At 50.3% G+C, this 17,894-nt stretch overlaps 1 long non-coding RNA gene across 1 annotated transcript; it reads right to left on the reverse strand.

Moving 5' to 3' along the window:
• Positions 1-224: 224 nt before the first annotated feature.
• Positions 225-14,869, reverse strand: LOC145360422 (uncharacterized). Its single transcript, XR_013889713.1, has 4 exons — positions 14,833-14,869; positions 12,814-12,846; positions 6,365-6,472; positions 225-275 (listed from the first exon to the last, which is right to left on the reverse strand). It is a non-coding gene; the product is annotated as an uncharacterized LOC145360422 (long non-coding RNA).
• Positions 14,870-17,894: the final 3,025 nt, after the last annotated feature.

Raw genomic sequence — 17,894 nt, forward strand, 5'->3', positions numbered from 1 at the left:
CTCAGCACTGCACAGATGTGTCTGAACTGGGATTCAGAGATGTGGAGAGAATGAGGACTGTCTGGATGGTCAGGTTGACACACAACCCAGGCCACGTGCACCATTCCCAGACGCTGGAGGACCAGGCCCCACACTGCGGGGCGAGGAGAATGCAGCTTTCGGGGGCGGGGGGGGAGATGTGGGTGGGAATGTGTGTCGCTGAGATACTGCGAGAATGAACCTACTGTTGAGTCTGCGTCCTTACTCACAACATCAGCAAGCCTTCCCGACTGGATCTGGAACAGGAAATCAAAGTTAAAACTGTTCTACACCCTGATAACACTAAAACTATCAAATACACACACAGCACATCAGCTCCGTCAGTGAGGGGAGACACACTGCCCGGTGCGGGGGGAGTCACACTGCCCGGTGTGGGGGGAGTCACACTGCCCGGTGCGAGGGGAGTCTCACTGCCCGGTGCGAGGGGAGTCTCACTGCCCGGTGTGAGGGGGGTCACACTGCCCGGTGCGGGGGGAGTCTCACTGCCCGGTGCGAGGGGAGTCTCACTGCCCGGTGTGAGGGGGGTCACACTGCCCGGTGCGGGGGGAGTCTCACTGCCCGGTGCGAGGGGAGTCTCACTGCCCGGTGTGAGGGGAGTCACACTGCCCGGTGCGAGGGGAGTCTCACTGCCCGGTGCGAGGGGAGTCACACTGCCCGGTGTGAGGGGAGTCACACTGCCCGGTGCGAGGGGAGTCACACTGCCCGGTGCGAGGGGAGTCACACTGCCCGGTGCGAGGGGAGTCACACTGCCCGGTGTGAGGGGAGTCACACTGCCCGGTGCGAGGGGAGTCACACTGCCCGGTGCGAGGGGAGTCACACTGCCCGGTGTGAGGGGAGTCACACTGCCCGGTGCGAGGGGAGTCACACTGCCCGGTGCGAGGGGAGTCACACTGCCCGGTGTGAGGGGAGTCACACTGCCCGGTGCGAGGGGAGTCACACTGCCCGGTGCGAGGGGAGTCACACTGCCCGGTGCGAGGGGAGTCACACTGCCCGGTGCGAGGGGAGTCACACTGCCCGGTGCGAGGGGAGTCACACTGCCCGGTGCGAGGGGAGTCACACTGCCCGGTGCGAGGGGAGTCTCACTGCCCGGTGCGAGGGGAGACACACTGCCCGGTGCGAGGGGAGTCACACTGCCCGGTGTGAGGGGAGTCACACTGCCCGGTGCGGGGGGAGTCACACTGCCCGGTGCGAGGGGAGTCTCACTGCCCGGTGTGAGGGGGGTCACACTGCCCGGTGTGGGGGGAGTCACACTGCCCGGTGCGAGGGGAGACACACTGCCCGGTGCGAGGGGAGTCACACTGCCCGGTGCGAGGGGAGTCACACTGCCCGGTGTGAGGGGAGTCACACTGCCCGGTGTGGGGGGAGTCACACTGCCCGGTGTGGGGGGGAGTCACACTGCCCGGTGCGGGGGGGGTCACACTGCCCGGTGCGAGGGGGGTCACACTGCCCGGTGCGAGGGGAGTCTCACTGCCCGGTGCGAGGGGAGTCACACTGCCCGGTGCGAGGGGAGTCTCACTGCCCGGTGTGAGGGGAGTCACACTGCCCGGTGCGAGGGGAGTCACACTGCCCGGTGTGAGGGGAGACACACTGCCCGGTGCGAGGGGAGACACACTGCCCGGTGCGAGGGGAGACACACTGCCCGGTGCGAGGGGAGACACACTGCCCGGTGCGAGGGGAGTCTCACTGCCCGGTGTGAGGGGAGTCACACTGCCCGGTGTGAGGGGAGTCACACTGCGGGTTAGCATTATCCTGACATTGGATGAGTGTGAGCAGTAAATTCAGGAATAGCAATGATCCGATTACAGGAAGTATTGTTTCCATGAAGGGGGTTTGGGAGTAACAAGATCCCAGCTGGAGTGAACCCAAACTGCTGAATTAACACACAGTTCATTCAGTAAATACTGCACACCCCCCCCCTCCGCCCCCCCGTCCCACCACCACCCCCCCAAACCCCACACACTCATCCTCACGCACCCACACTCCTTCCACTCTCCACACACACCCCTCCACACACACACCCCCCCCCATATCTACATACACGTAGCTGCACACATGCACACACACACCTGCATACATACACTTGGTTAACGTCCAACAGGTTTATTCGGTAGTAAACACCACTAACTTTCGGAATGCTGTCCCACCTGACGAAGGAGCGGCGCTCCGAAAGCTAGTGGTGTTTACTACCAAATAAACCTGTTGGACTTTAACCTGGTGTTGTGAGACCTCTTACTGTGTTTACCCCAGTCCAACGCCGGGATCTCCACATCATCTATACTCTTGCTCATATACAGACACAAACATTCACACACCCACAACCACACATACACACACAAATATGCACATTAATTTACACACAAACATTGTCACACACATCAATACATATATACACACACACATACATAGACACACACACATGCACACACAGACACACACACCTTGAAGCATAGGATTTATGTCTGCAAAGTGCAGGGATTTAAATGAATATGGTTTGTGCTGAATGGATTTGGGACTGAATTAGGGAGCTGAGAATATTCACTCTCTCCAAAAGGTTTCTGGGTGGGTATTTGGTTCGATGCGATTGGAGATAATGGGAGAGAGATCAGGAGACCAGATAGAGAAATGAGACTTTTCTTTTCAGCACTGAGTGCATGGGGGGGTGGGGGGGCGGTGTGAGTGTCTGTGTGTGTGTGTGTGTGTGTGTGTGTGTGTGTGTGTGTGGAGAGAGCGTGCATGCATGTGTGTGTGTGAGAGTGTGTGTAGAAAGATCATATGTGTGTACAAGAAAGAGAGTGTGTGAGTGTGAGAGAGAGTTTGAGTGAGCATAGGTATGATTGTGTGTGTGTGTGTGTGTGTGTGTGTGTGTATGAAAGACAGTGTGTATATGTATTTGTGTGAGAGAGACTGTGCATATGTGTGTGTGGGTATGAGAGAGAGTGTGTATGTGTGTGTGTGCTTGTGCGTGTGTGTGAGAGAGAGAGACTATGTGTATGAGAGGGTGTGTGCATGTATAAGAGTGTGTGTGTGTGTGTGTCTGTGTGTGTGTGTCTGTGTGTGTGTGTGTCTGTGTGTGTGTGTGTGTGTGTCTGTGTCTGTGTGTGTGTGTCTGTGTGTGTGTGTGTGTGTGTGTCTGTGTCTGTGTGTGTGTGTGTCTGTGTGTGTGTGTGTGTGTGTGTCTGTGTGTGTGTGTGTCTGTGTGTCTGTGTGTGTGTGTGTGTGTGTCTGTCTGTGTGTGTGTGTGTGTCTGTGTGTGTGTGTGTGTGTGTGTGTCTGTGTGTGTGTGTGTGTGTGTCTGTGTGTGTGTGTGTGTGTGTCTGTGTGTCTGTGTGTGTCTGTGTCTGTGTGTGTGTCTGTGTGTGTGTGTGTGTGTGTCTGTGTCTGTGTGTGTGTCTGTGTGTCTGTGTGTGTGTGTGTGTGTGTGTCTGTGTGTGTGTGTGTGTGTGTGTCTGTGTGTGTGTGTGTGTGTGTGTCTGTGTGTGTGTGTGTGCCTGTGTGTGTGTCTGTGTGTGTCTGTGTCTGTGTGTGTGTCTGTGTGTGTGTGTGTGTGTGTCTGTGTGTGTGTGTGTGTGTGTCTGTGTGTGTGTGGGTGTGTGTGCAGAGCTAGCCAACGACACCCACATCCTGTGAAAGAGTGAACAAAACCGAGAACATCCCAATTTGCTTTATAAGGTGCTTTGGAAATGTAGTCAATGCAGGAAATGCGGCTGCCAAATTTTCGCACAGCAAGATCCCACGCACAGCAATGTGACAATGACCAAATCATCCTCCCTTGGGATTGGGCTGTGAGATCTTTTCTATTGAGGGCGGGCTGGGTTCAGTTTAACGTCCCATTGGAAAGGAGGATCCCGCGCTGGGCTCAGTCCTCTCAGATCTTGCTGCATCCAAAATGGGAGAACATCTGGAACCAACACTGGCGGGGGGGGGGTAGAACGGAGAGTCGTTGACAGAGTGGTGAAGGAGCACGGGGTGGGGGGGGGGGGGCGGTTGCCTGATATCCGAGCTATAGCCGACTGTACGGCAACCCCTCCCTGCTGGGCTCACAGCCCCGTCCAACAACAATCCCAATCCCTTCACCCTCAAAACCAGCTGCCTCTACCCAAAGGTCAGCGATACGAACCTTGTCACCTGATCTTGTAGCAGATTACAGGGACCGCTATACAGGCTACAGGCAGTAATCTAAAGACCTTCTCATTTTGTTTGCATTTGCAAATGTAACCAAATGAAGTATTATTATTGGTGTGAGTCCATCCAACTTTTCTGAAGATATCTCTCACCAGCTCTAGTGTTCCGACACAGTCTCCCCAGAGAGACTCAAACCTGCTCCACTCATCAGGAAGATCATCTCTGATTCGAGAGTGGCCTTAATTCCACTTCTGCCCAGCCCACTCTAACGCCTGACTCCCGTGTCAAAGAATTCCCAACAAAACTCATCTCCAAACTCCGTGGCCTGGGCCTCAGCTCCTCCCTCCCTGTGAGTTAGGAGAACCTCCTAACCCACAGACCACAATCAGTAGGGCTAGGCCTCAACACCTCCTCATCCTCATCTCCGGTGTCCCACAAGGCTGTGTTCTCAGCCCCCTCCTTATACACGAACTGTGTCCAAATTCCCATTCGATTTGATTTTCAAGTTGGCTGATGACACCGTCCTAATTGGTTGGATCTCAAACAATGATGAGACAGAGTACAGGAACATAAGAACATAAGAACATAAGAAATAGGAGCAGGAGTAGGCCATCTAGCCCTTCGAGCCTGCCCCGCCATTCAATAAGATCATGGCTGATCTGTTGTGGCTCAGTTCCACTTTCCCGCCCTCTCCCCATAACCCTTAATCCCCTCTCTTATCAAGAACCCATCAACCCGCTTCTTAAAAATATTTAGCGAGGCAGCCTCCACCACTTCAACGGGCAGAGAATTCCAGAGATTCACCACCCTTTGAGTGAAGAAGTTCCTCCTCAACTCCGTTCTAAACCGCCTCACCTTTATCTTGAGGCTGTGCCCCCTAGTCCTACTGTCTTTTTTGAGCGGGAAGAGTCTCTCCACCTCTATCCTATCCATCCCATTCATCATCTTATACGTCTCAATGAGATCTCCCCTCATTCTTCTAAACTCTAACGAGTACAAGCCTAGTTTATTCAGCCTCTCCTCATAGCTCAATCCCCTCAACTCCGGTATCAGCCTAGTAAACCTCCTCTGCACTCCCTCCAGGGCCAAAATATCCTTGCGCAGGTGCGGCGCCCAAAACTGCACACAGTACTCCAGCTGCGGCCTCACCAATGCCCTATACAGCTGCAGCAAGACCTCCCTACTTTTATATTCAATCCCCCTCGAGATAGAGAATCTGGTGAACTGGTGCGGCAACAATAATCTCTCCCTCAATGTCAACAAAACGAAGGAGATTGTCATCGACTTCAGGAAGTGTAAAGGAGAACTTGCCCCTGTCTACATCAATGGGGATGAAGTAGAAAGGATTGAGAGTTTCGAGTTTTTAGGTGTCCAGATCACCAAGAACCTGTTCTAGTCCACTCATGTCGAGACTATAAGTTAACAAAAAAACACCAACGCCTCTCCTTTCTCAGGAGGCTAAGGAAATTCAGCATGTCCACTCCGATTCTCACCCACTTTTACAGGTGCACCATAGAAAGCATTCTTTCTGGTCTGGGCTCCTGCTCTGCCCAAGACCACAAGGAACTACAAAGGGCTGTGAATGTAGCCCAATCCATCACACAAACCAGCCTCCCATCCATTGACTCTGTCTACACTTCCGGCTGTCTCGGCAAAGCAGCCGGCACGCACCCCGGACATTCTCTCTTCCATCTTCATCCTTCGGGAAAAATATACAAAAGTCTGAGGTCACGCACCAACCAACCCAAGAACAGCTTCTTCCCTGCTGCTGTCAGACTTTTGAATGGACCTACCTCGCATTAAGCTGATCTTTCTTTACACCCTAGCTATGACTGTAACACTACATTCTGCACCCCCTCCTTTCCTTCTCTATGAACGGTATGCTTTGTCTGTATAGCGAGCAAGAAACAATACTTTTCACTGTAATAAATGAGATCAAATCAGTCTAATTCAGACGCAGGTATATCCAATGGCCCGGCCTCCACCGCTCTCTTGGGGAGAGAATTAATGGAAGAAATTTCCTCCCCATTTGTGTCTTCATGGGAGAAGACTTGCTGTCAAAGTGTCCCACCTTGTTCCAAACTCCCGCACATGGAGCACACCCGTTCAACATCCATCCCTCAGAGTCGGACAGGTTTCAATGAGATCACCTCTCAATCTCCCCAACTCCAATCAAGTTAAGGTTCAATGTTTTTTTTGTTACCTGTTTTCTCTTTCTCTGAAAAATGTAAATGCTAGCTGCAAGGAATCCCAACAGCAACGCAAATATCGGTAGCCCCAAACCAAGCCCGATCGCCAATTGTTCATCTGTCTGCAATCATAAGAAGAATACATTTTACTCAGCGTGAATCAGTCTCAACACTGAATTACTCCCAATTCTGTCCATTCAGGAGAGTTACTCAAAGGGATCTGATGATCTGGATGACAATGTGGTAAATTGGATCAGCAAATTTTGCTGATGATACAAAGATTGGAGGTGTAGTGGACAGTGAGGAAGGTTTTCAAAGCTTGCAGAGGGATTTGGACCAACTAGAAAAATGGGCTGAAAAATGGCAAATGGAATTTAACGTAGACAAGTGTGAGGTATTGCACTTTGGAAGGACAAACCAAAGTAGAACATACAGGGTAAATGGTAGGACTCTGAAGAGTGCAGATGAACAGAGGGATCTGGGAATACAGGTACAGGATTCCCTAAAAGTGATGTCACAGGAGGATAGGGTCGTAAAGAGTGCTTTTGGTACATTGGCCTTTATAAATCGGAGTATCGAGTATAAAAGTTGGAGTGTTATGGTAAGATTGTATAAGGCTGAGTTTAGAGTATTGTGTACAGTTTTGGTCACCTCGTTACAGGAAGGATGTCAATAAGGTTGAGAGAGTGCAGAGAAGATTCACGAGGATGTTGCTGGGACTTGAGAAGCTGAGTTACAGAGAGAGATTGAATAGGTTAGGACTTTATTCCCTGGAGTGTAGAAGAATGAGGGGAGATTTGATAGAGGTGTATAAGATTTTGATGGGTATAGATAGAGTGAATGCAAGCGGGCTTTTTCCACTGAGGCTAGGGGAGAAAAAAAACCAGAGGGCATGGGTTAAGGGTGACGGGGGAAAAGTTTAAAGGGAATATTAGGGGGGGGATTCTTCACACAGAGAGTGGTGGGAGTGTGGAATGAGCTGCCGGATAAATGCGGGCTCACTTTTAACATTTAAGAAAAACTTGGACGGGTTCATGGATGAGAGGGGTGTGGAGGGATATGGTCCAAGTACAGGTCAGTGGGACGAGGCAGAAAAATGGTTGGGCACAGACAAGAAGGGGCAAAAGGCCTGTTTCTGAGCTGTAATTTTCTATGGTTCTATGGATGACAGTGGATAGACAATGGCCAACATTTAAGGAACACATGGGGGAACTGCAGTGACTGTTTCTTCCTGTCTGGCACAAAAACAAAATGGGTAAGAGGCCAATCCTTGGCTTATAAAGGAAATTAGAGGGAAGATCTGATCTAAGGAAGAAGCATGTGATGAGGAAAGCGTATGGTATGTTAGCCTTCATAAGAAGAGGTATAGAATATAAGAGTAGGAGTCTGATGTTGCAGTTGTATAGAACGTTGGTTAGGCCTCACTTGGAGTACTGCGTCCAGTTCTGGTCGCCGTACTACCGGAAGGATGTAGAGATCCTGGAGAGAGTGCAGAGGAGATTTACCAGGATGTTGCCTGGTATGGAAGGGCTGTCTTACGAGGAAAGATTGAATGAACTTGGGCTGTTTTCCCTTGAGAGACGTCGGCTGAGGGGGGATCTAATAGAGGTTTATAAGATTATGAAGGGGATAGATAGAGTAAATGGTGGTAAGCTTTTTCCGCTATTAGAAATGGATAGAATGAGGGGTCACGGGCTTAGAGTGAGGGGGGCTAGGTATAAGACAAATATTAGAGGGCAGTTTTTCACGCAAAGGGTAGTGGGGGTGTGGAATGCACTGCCGAGTAAGGTGGTGGAAGCAGGCACGCTAGGGTTGTTTAAGAGTCACTTAGACAGCCACATGAGTGGGCTACATATAGGGGGATATAGTAGGCCTTACTAAACATTGTAGGCTTGGGAATACGTTTTGCCTCAGGGATGTTAGTCTTTGCCTGTTTAATAATGAATGTTTTTGTCTCCACAGGCATTTAAGTCCAGCAAGGGGCATGCATGCGGCAGGTTGTAGTGGGCTGCTCTTGGATGTTGCTTCGGGAGTTGCCTATTGCTTCATGTCGTTAGTGTGCTTAAACTGGACCATCTCGAGGGCAACATGACAGCTCAGAGACTATCTCTGTTGCTGTGCGGACACATGAATTTGGGCCTGTGTCTGTGGGAGTTTGCACGTTCTCCCCGTGGTTGCGTGGGTTTCCTCCGGGTGCTCCGGTTTCCTCCCACATCCCCCAAAGATGTGCTTTTAGGCTGATTGATTGGGTACTAAATTGTCCCCAAATTGGACCTCCCTGATCCTCGCACGTTAGGTGTAGACTAAAATCATGAATAGGTCACAGACAGTGGGACGGCGGCGTGGGCTCGTTGGGCCGAAGGGCCTGTTTCCCGTGCTGTATTGTTCTTTGTTCTTTGTTCTTTGTTCATATAGACTGGCCAAGAAAAATAATCGGTCTGAGGATTGGGAGCAGTTTAGAATTCGGCAAAGAAGGACTAAGGGATTGATTAAGAAGCAGAAAATAAAGTACGAAAGTAAGCTTGCACGGAACATAAAGACTGACACTAAGAGTTTCTATAGATACGTGAAGAGAAAGAGATTAGTGAAGACACATGTAGGTCCCCTACAGAGAGCAATGGGGGAGTGTATAACAGGGGACAAAAAAATAGCTGAGCAACTGAATACAAACTTTGTTTCTGTCTTCACAAAACAGCACACAAATCAGATACCAGATATGATAGCGATTGTAAGATTTAGTGAGAGGGAAGGCCTGAGGGAGATCAGTATTAGTAGAGAAATGGTTCTGGGAAAATTGACAGGATTGAAGGTGGATAAATCCCCAGGGCCGGATAATCTTCTTAAGGAAGAGGCCCTAGAAATAGTGGATGTATTGGTGCTCATCTCTGAGAAAGGGTGTTCTTGCTCTCGAGGGAGTGCAGCGAAGGTTTACCAGGCTGATGGCGGGACTGATGTATGAGGAGAGATTGACTAGGTTAGGATTGTTTTCACTGGAGTTCAGACGAATGAGGAGGAATCTCATGGAGATTTATAAAATTCTAACAGGACTGGATAGGGTAGATGCAGGGAGGATGTTCCCAAAGGTGGGGGGAGTCCAGAACCAGGGGTCACAGTCTGAGGATTCAGAGTAGACCATTTAGGACGGAGGTGAGGAGAGATTTCCTCACCCAGTGAGGCTGTGGGATTCATTCCCACAGGAAGTAGTTGATGCCAAAACATTGAATGTATTCAAGAGGCAGCTGGATAGAGCACTTGGGGGGAATGGGGTCAAAGGTTATGGGGAGAAAGCAGGATTAGGCTGTTGATTTGGACGATCAGCCATGATTGTAATGAATGGTGGAGCAGGCTCGAAGGGCCAAATGGCCTCTTCCTGCTCCTATCGTATATGTTTCCATGTTGGAATCATCAGGACTCAAAACGTTAACTCTGTTTCTGTCTGCACGGATACTGCCAGAGCTGCTGAGTTTAGAGAGCATTTTCTGATTTTATTCCTAACCTCAGACTTGGGGGGACGCCCCCGAGCCCAATTTTAATTCTGGTTTTAAATGAGTTTAAATCTGGCAACATCCTTCCAATTTAGACCAAATCCATCTCCCTCACATCATGTGTTTCAACCATTTTCAGTTTCCTGTTTGACATTTCTCTCTGATTTCTATCCCTCTCATTAACAGCAACCCCACAGTTCACTAGAACTCCAGCAACCCAGAGGCATCAGGGCAACTCAGAAACTTTAATCTATTCTTGAGATGTGGGACAGAAAGTTAACTAATTAAAATAATCTTGCTGAGGCCAGTCTCTTGCCAGCAACACTCTCAATTTACACTGAATAAAGTGAAGCTTCTGCGGCTACAGGTCAAAAGTCAAAGCCCCGAGACCTACCATGCTGGCTGAAGGCTGAATTACATCATAACTTGTGGTGGTGCAGTGGTTAGCACTGCTGCCTCACAGCACCAGGGACCCGGGTTCGATTCCCGGCTTGGATCGCTGTCTGTGTGGGGATTGTACATTCTCCCTATGTCTGCGTGGGTTTCCTCTGCGTGGTCCGATTTCCTCCCGTGGTCCAAAGGTATGTGGGTTAGGTGGATGGTAAATTGCCCCTTTGTGTCAGGGGAACTGGCTAGGGTAAATGCTTGGGGTTGTGGAAGTAGGGCTTGGGTGGGATTGTGGTCGGCGCAGACTCGATGGGCTGAATGGTCTTCTGCATTGTAGAATTCTATAATTCTAACTTCCAATGAACTTCTTGATTAAGTAATCAGATTTAAAATGCACAATTTGTGACTATAAACAAACAATAAAACAAAGAGCAAAAACAGCCTGGGAAACAAGCCCGCGCCGCTATTTTAACATTACCAGTCCCCCCCTCCACCCATGACCCCTATCTATTGTTTTATGGCCATCCACATTGAGGGAAACTAATTTAGGGACAATTTATTACCTCCAGTCAGCCTAACAGCACATCTTTGGGGTGTGGGAGGAAACCGGAGCACCCGGAGAAAACCCACGCAAGCACGGGGAGAATGCGCAAACTCCCACAGACACCGGCCCAAATCCATGTGTCTGCACAGCAATCAGCGATAGTCACTGAGCTGTCATGGTGCCCATCTGCTGGTCCAGTTTAAGTGTACACAAACAACGCAAAGTACTAGGCTACTCTCGAAACATCCAAGAGCTGCCCTTGTCCTTCCAGATGGAAGTGGTGGTGGGTTTGGATCTAAGGATCTTTGGTAAATTGCTGCAGTACATCTTGTAGGTAGTACACTGCTGGTACCATCTGCAAACCAAAACATCACCACTAAGTTCCAAGCTTGATGTAGATTACATTTAATAGTTTAAGATCATTGAGGATTAGGATTGGGACTATATCAGCGTTACAATGGCTAGGATTGGGATTACATCAGCGTTACAAATTCATTGTTTTTTGATTGTTAACAGTCTTCTGGGATTCATTATTCTGAACAGTATATGTTGTTAATGATTCTGTTATTCCCGGTTACACTCCCTCTCGATAAGCTCTTGTTTCCTCACTTATCCCATTATCTATAGGACCATAGAATCCCCACAGATCATAGAACCATAGAATCATAGAACCCTACAGTGCAGAAAGAGGCCCTTCGGCCCATCGAGTCTGCACTGACCACAATCCCACCCAGGCCCTACCCCCCATATCCCTACATATTTTACCTGCTAATCCCTCTAACCGACGCATCCCTGGACACTAAGGGGCAATTTCTTAGCATGGCCAATCAACCTAACCTAACCCACACATCTTTGGACTATAGAATCCCTACAGTGGCCATTCAGCCCATTGAATCGGCACCAACTCTTCAAAAGGGCATCCAACCCGGGCCCTCCCCTCCGCCCTATCCCTTGGGCAACATTTACCATGGCCAATCCCCCTAACCTGCGCAGCTTGGGACTGTTGGGGGCTGAGTGGTGGGGGGAACTGGAGCCCCTGGAAGCAAAGGTGGAAGGTGGTTTTGTGATTGCAAGACTGTGACTAAGAGTGTACCATTGGGATTGGTGCTGGGACCCTTGCTGTTTGTTTTATACACATTAACCACTCAGGTGTGAACGTATAAGGTATAATTTCGTAAGCTTGTAGATGATATGAAAGTTGGCGGTGATGTTGATAGCAAGGAGGATAGTCTGAGCTTGTAGACTGATGTTAGTCAGCTGGTAAACTGGGCAAGGCAGTGGCAGATAGGATTTAACCCTGATAAGCGGGCGGCACAGTGGTTAGCTGCCTCTGCGCAGGGATCCAGGTTCGATTCCGGCCTTGGGTCACTGTCCGCGTGGAGTCTGCACAGTTCCCGCTTGGATTTCTTCCGAGTGCTCCGGTTTCCTTCCACACTCAAGACGTGTAGGGTCGGTGGATTAGCCACGATAAATGTGTGGGGTTACGGGGTTGCAGGAAGGCGAAAGGACCTGGGTAAGGTACTCCGTCAAAGAACAAAGAACAACACAGCACGGGAAACAGGCCCTTCGGCCCAACCGTGCAGTACAGAAGGAGGCCATTTTCCCCTTCGAGTCTGTACCGACCACAATCCCACCCAGGCCCTATTCCCACAACCCCAAGCATTTACCTCGCTAATCCTCCTGGTACTAAGGGCAATTTAGAAAGGATAGCAGGACTAGAGGGCACAGCCTCAAGATAAGGGGGGGGGGCAGTTTAGATCGGAGTTGAGGAGGAACTTCTTCACTCAAAGGGTGGTGAATCTCTGGAATTCTCTGCCCGTTGAAGTGGTGGAGGCTACCTCGCTAAATATATTTAAGTCACGGGTAGATAGGTTTCTGATAGACAAGGGAATTAAGGGGAGAAAGCGGGAAAGTGGAACTGATCCACTATCAGATCAGCCATGATCTTATTGAACGGCGGGGCAGGCTCGAAGGGCTAGATGGCCGACTCCTGCTCCTATTTCTTATGTAACAACAGATGGAGTCACAAATTCTGACCCCTCCTTACCTTTCCTCCTTGAGTTGAGCTTTCAATAAAAGTCTGCAGAGTTAAGGAGATAATGTAGAGATTAGAAATGAATAGCTTGTCTCCACTGAAGAATCATTCTGTCTCAGGCAAAGCAACAATCCTCAAACCAGAACACAATAAGATTTGTTTGTTCCTCAAATTGTCAACCGTGCTTTAAGCAGTTTGTGATTTTTGCCTCAAGTCCCCCTGCCGTTATTCAGTGGACATATCCATCCTGGGCAAAGGAGGTCCAATCAACTCTCAGTCAAATCACATTATTATAGAATCCCTACAGCGCAGGAGGAGGCCATTTGGCCCATCGGGCTTGCACCCACAGCAATCCCAGCCTTGCGCCAGCAGCCCCACATATTTACCCTGCGAAGCCCCCCGATACCACGTGGCAATTTAGCATGGCCAATCCATCTAACCCACACATCTTTGGATTGTGGGAGGAAACTGGAGCATCCCGAGGAAACCCATGCAGACACGGGGAGAATGTGCAAACTCCACACAGGCGGTGACCCCAGGTCAGAATCGAACCGGAGTCTCTGGCATCGTGAGGCAGCGGTACTGACCACTGTGCCAGCGTGCCACCCTGCTCCAATAATATCCCAGCTCCAATAGTTAGAACCATAGAAAATCAGAGCTCAGAAACAGGCCTTTTGGCCCTTCTTGTCTGTGCTGAACCATTTTTCTGCCTCGTCCCACTGCCCTGCACCTGGACCATATCCCTCCACACCCCTCTCATCCACGTACCTGTCCAAGCTTTTCTTAAATGTTAAAAGTGAGCCCGCATTTATCCGGCAGCTCATTCCACACTCCCACCACTCTCTGCGTGAAGGACCCCCCCCCCCCAATATTCCCTTTAAACTTTACCCCCTCACCCTTAACCCATGTCATCTAGTTTTTTTTTCTCCCCTAGCCTCAGTGGAAAAAGCCTGCTTGCATTCACTCTATCTATACCCATCTCACCTTATACACCTCTATCAAATCTCCCCTCATTCTCCAGGGAATAAAGTCCTAACCTATTCAATCTCTCTCTGTAACTCAGCTTCTCAAGTCCCGGCAACATCTTTAATTAGTAACTGGAAGTTGGAGAAAAATTTAAAAAGACACAATCTTATCCAAATCTTTATTTCAGAATCCAGAGATGAATCTTTAATTTGCTTTTATAATTATTAATAAAGCTGATTAAACCACCACCCCCAGTGCTGGAGTGTGGCGATGAGGGGATTTTCACAGTAACTTCATTGCAGCGTTAATGTAAGCTGACTTGTGACAATAGTAAATAAATTTTACTTTTACAATCAGGGCTCGGCACGGTGGCACAGTGGTTAGCCAGCGCCAGGGACCCGGGCTCAACTCCCGGCTCCGGTCTCTGTCTGTGTGGAGTTTGCACATTCTCCTCGTGTCTGCGTGGGTTTCCTCCGGGTGCTCCGGTTTCCTCCCACAGTCCAAAAGACGTGTGTGTAAGACGTGTGGGCTATCGGGTGGACTCTCAGAGGCTTTTTCCCAGGGCTGAAATGGCTGCCATAAGAGGACACAGGTTTAGGGTGCTGGGGAGTAGGGACAGAGGAGATGTCAGGGGTAGGTTTTTCACTCAGAGGGTGGTGGAAACAGCTGGTGGTGGTGGTGGTGGAGGTGGATTCGTTAGGGTCTTTCAAAAGACTTCTGGATAAGTACATGGGACTTAGTAAGATAGAGGGTTATAGGTAAGCCTAGTAGGTAGGGATATGTTGGGCGCAACTTGTGGGCCGAAGGGCCTGTTTGTGCTGTAGTTTTTCTATGTACTATGTTAGGTGGATTGGCCATGCTGAATTGTCCCTTAGTATCAGGGGGATTAGCAGGGTAAATGTGTGCAGTTACTAGGGCCTGTGTCAGATTGTTGTCGGGGCAGGCTTGACGGGCTGAATGGCCTCCTGAACTGCAGGAGTTCACAGAGAACGGCTGTCGTAGCGCGATCTCAGACGATGATAGTGAGAGTCTACACACCACCCGAAGTACAAGCAGTCTTCTTACCTGAGTACTTATCAGAGTTGATGTAGCCGTCGTTGTCTGCAGATGGGAAGAGAGAGCAGACAGGTTAGCTATTGGACTGCAGAAGAATCACCGAAATGTGATTCCAACAAGAAACCAGTTAACAGACTCACTGAGAGCAAGAGCTCGGTTATTTGACATTTTCTAACGATCTATAGCGATGTTATTCACATCTCCTGTAAATCCTGCTCGGGACTTTGGCTGCGATTCTCTGGAATGCTGCTGGCAGTGGGAAATTTGGAATGTTTCCCGTCGGGACTGGCAGTGCCTCCCAGCCAGCGTCCACCCACCCAGGCACCCACCTTAAAAAACGGTGCAGAGTGGGAGAGACGCTGCCCAGGTCACCTTCACCGAGACTGGGTCATCTCCACCTTCCACCCCAGTCTCACCACCACAGAAATGGTGACCACCCCCCCTCCCCACCCCACTGCTGACAGGAGGAGGGGCACAAACCCCCCCCCAAGGAAGAGGGGCATCCTCCCCTTCCCCAACCACTGAAATAATGGGTCAACACCCCCCCCAAATTCCCCCATAACCCATGGAATATCCACATAGAACCAGCTGCATAGAGAGGGAGGGGGGGGGGGGTGCAGAGAGGGAGTGGGGGGCGGAGAGGGAGGGAGAGGGAGGAGAGGGAGGGGGACGGCGGAGAGGAAGGGGGAGGGTAGTGAGGGAGTGGGGGGAGGGCAGAGAAGAAGGGGGTGCGGAGAGGGAGGGGGTGCATAGAGGGAGGGGGAGGGCAGAGAGGGAGGGGAAGATGGAGGTGGAGGGGGGGGTGCGGAGAGGGAGGGGGAGGGAGGAGTGGGGGGAGGGAGGAGACGGAGGGGGAGGGTGCAGAGGGAGGGGGGAGGATGGAGGGGGTGAAGTGGAGGGGGGCAGAGAGGGAGGGTGGAAGGGGGGGCGGAGAGGGGGGAGAGGAGAGTGGAAAGGGAGGGGGGGCAGAAAGGGGGGGGTGGAGAGGATGGCAGAGATAAAGGAGGGGGGGAGGTAAGCGTGGGGGATATAAGGACAGGATATCGAACAGCCAATCAGCGTGCATCAGTTCAGCAGCACCTCCCCAGCACACAATCCACCCAACACACAACGCCCTGGTTCCAGCACTGTCTGGGAAATGCCTCCCCACTGTCTGGGAAATGCCTCCCCACTGTCTGGGAAATGCCCCCCTGCACTGCACAGTGCCCTCCAACACTGCCTCGGCGCTGCCCCAATTCTGGGCACTGCCCCCCCAGTACTGGCCAGGCAATGCCCCCCGACTGTGTCTCGGTACTGCCCCTCTGGCAGGGAGAGGGCACAATGGCATGGTATGTTAATGGCACCGTGAAATCTGATCTGACGGCTTGTGAGACTTCCCACTCCGATCGCCAATCCAGACAAAACTCCCACCCATGGCACAGAACTTCCCAACATCTACTCACTCAGAGGGTGGTGAGTGAGTGGAATCGGCTGCTGTCGGTGGTGGTGGAGGCGAACTCGTTGGGGTCTTTTAAGAGACTTCTGGATGAGTACACGGGATTTAATAGGATTGAGGGTTATAGGTAAGCCTAGCAGGTAGAGATATGATCAGCGCAACTTGTGGGCCGAAGGGCCTGTTTGTGCTGTGGTTTTCTGTGTTCGAACACCCAACTTTGAATCTGATTGCATACATCTTTTCTGTTGCACAGAGTAAAGCTCCCTCTACACTGTCCCCCCATCAAACACTCCCAGGACAGGTACAGCACGGGGTTAGATACAGAGTAAAGCTCCCTCTACACTGTCCCCCATCAAACACTCCCAGGACAGGTACAGCACAGGGTTAGATACAGAGTAAAGCTCCCTCTACACTGTCCCCATCAAACACTCCCAGGACAGGTACAGCACGGGGTTAGATACAGAGTAAAGCTCCCTCTACACTGTCCCCCCATCAAACACTCCCAGGACAGGTACAGCACAGGGTTAGATACAGAGTAAAGCTCCCTCTACACTATCCCCCATCAAACACTCCCAGGACAGGTACAGCACTGGGTTAGATACAGAGTAAGACTCTCTCTACACTGTCCCCCATCAAACACTCCCAGGACAGGTACAGCACAGGGTTAGATACAGAGTAAAGCTCTGTCTACACTGTCCCCCATCAAACACTCCTAGGACAGTACAGCACGGGGTTCGATACAGAGTAAAGCTCCCTCTACACTGTCCCCGTCAAACACTCCCAGGACAGGTACAGCACGGGGTTAGATACAGAGTAAAGCTCCCTCTACACTGTCCCCCATCAAACACTCCCAGGACAGGTACAGCACGGGGTTAGATACAGAGTAAAGCTCCCTCTACACTGTCTCCCCATCAAACACTCCCAGGACAGGTACAGCACGGGGTTAGATACAGAGTAAAGCTCCCTCTACACTGTCCCCATTAGACACTCCCAGGGCAGGTACAGCACGTGGTTAAACACAGGATAAAGCTCCCTCGGTAGTGTCCCCATCAAACCCTTGCAAGAGAGGTACAGCACGCAGTTAGAACAGAGTGAAGGGCTTGCAATACTGTCCCTAGGACAGGTACAACAAGGAGTTGGATGCAGAGTAAAGCTCCTTCTACATTGTCCCCCATCCAATACTCAAAGGGCAGTGTACTCGCTCAGTATAGAATCGCCAAAGTAGTTTATGAAATCCACCTGTCCTCCCCCTCACTGTCTTTGATTTCAATAATCATTTCAGGAATTTAGATTTTAATCCTACACAATCCCCCAGTGTTATGGTTCAGATTAGAATCTCCAAAGTATTTTATGGAGGCTGCACAAATCATAAATTTTGCATCTTAAATTTGACTCGGATTAGCACGAGATGTTCCACTTCAGTGTGATTCACCAATAGGGAGCTTTTATCAAACAAAGTTTATTGAGGAACAGTATTCCTGTATAGAAATAAAACTCGCAAGAACTTTTATCAATTACAAACAAAACGAAAAGGAAACAATCACAGTAATGTATTAACCCTGCATGGAATATTAAAGCTGCTCCAACAAACCAAAACCTTTTCGTAGACAAAACCCTTCTCACAGATTTAACACAG

Source organism: Carcharhinus amblyrhynchos, chromosome 31, assembly GCF_965287045.1.
Source record: "Carcharhinus amblyrhynchos chromosome 31, sCarAmb.v2.hapA, whole genome shotgun sequence".
Taxonomy (NCBI): Eukaryota; Metazoa; Chordata; class Chondrichthyes; order Carcharhiniformes; family Carcharhinidae; genus Carcharhinus; species Carcharhinus amblyrhynchos.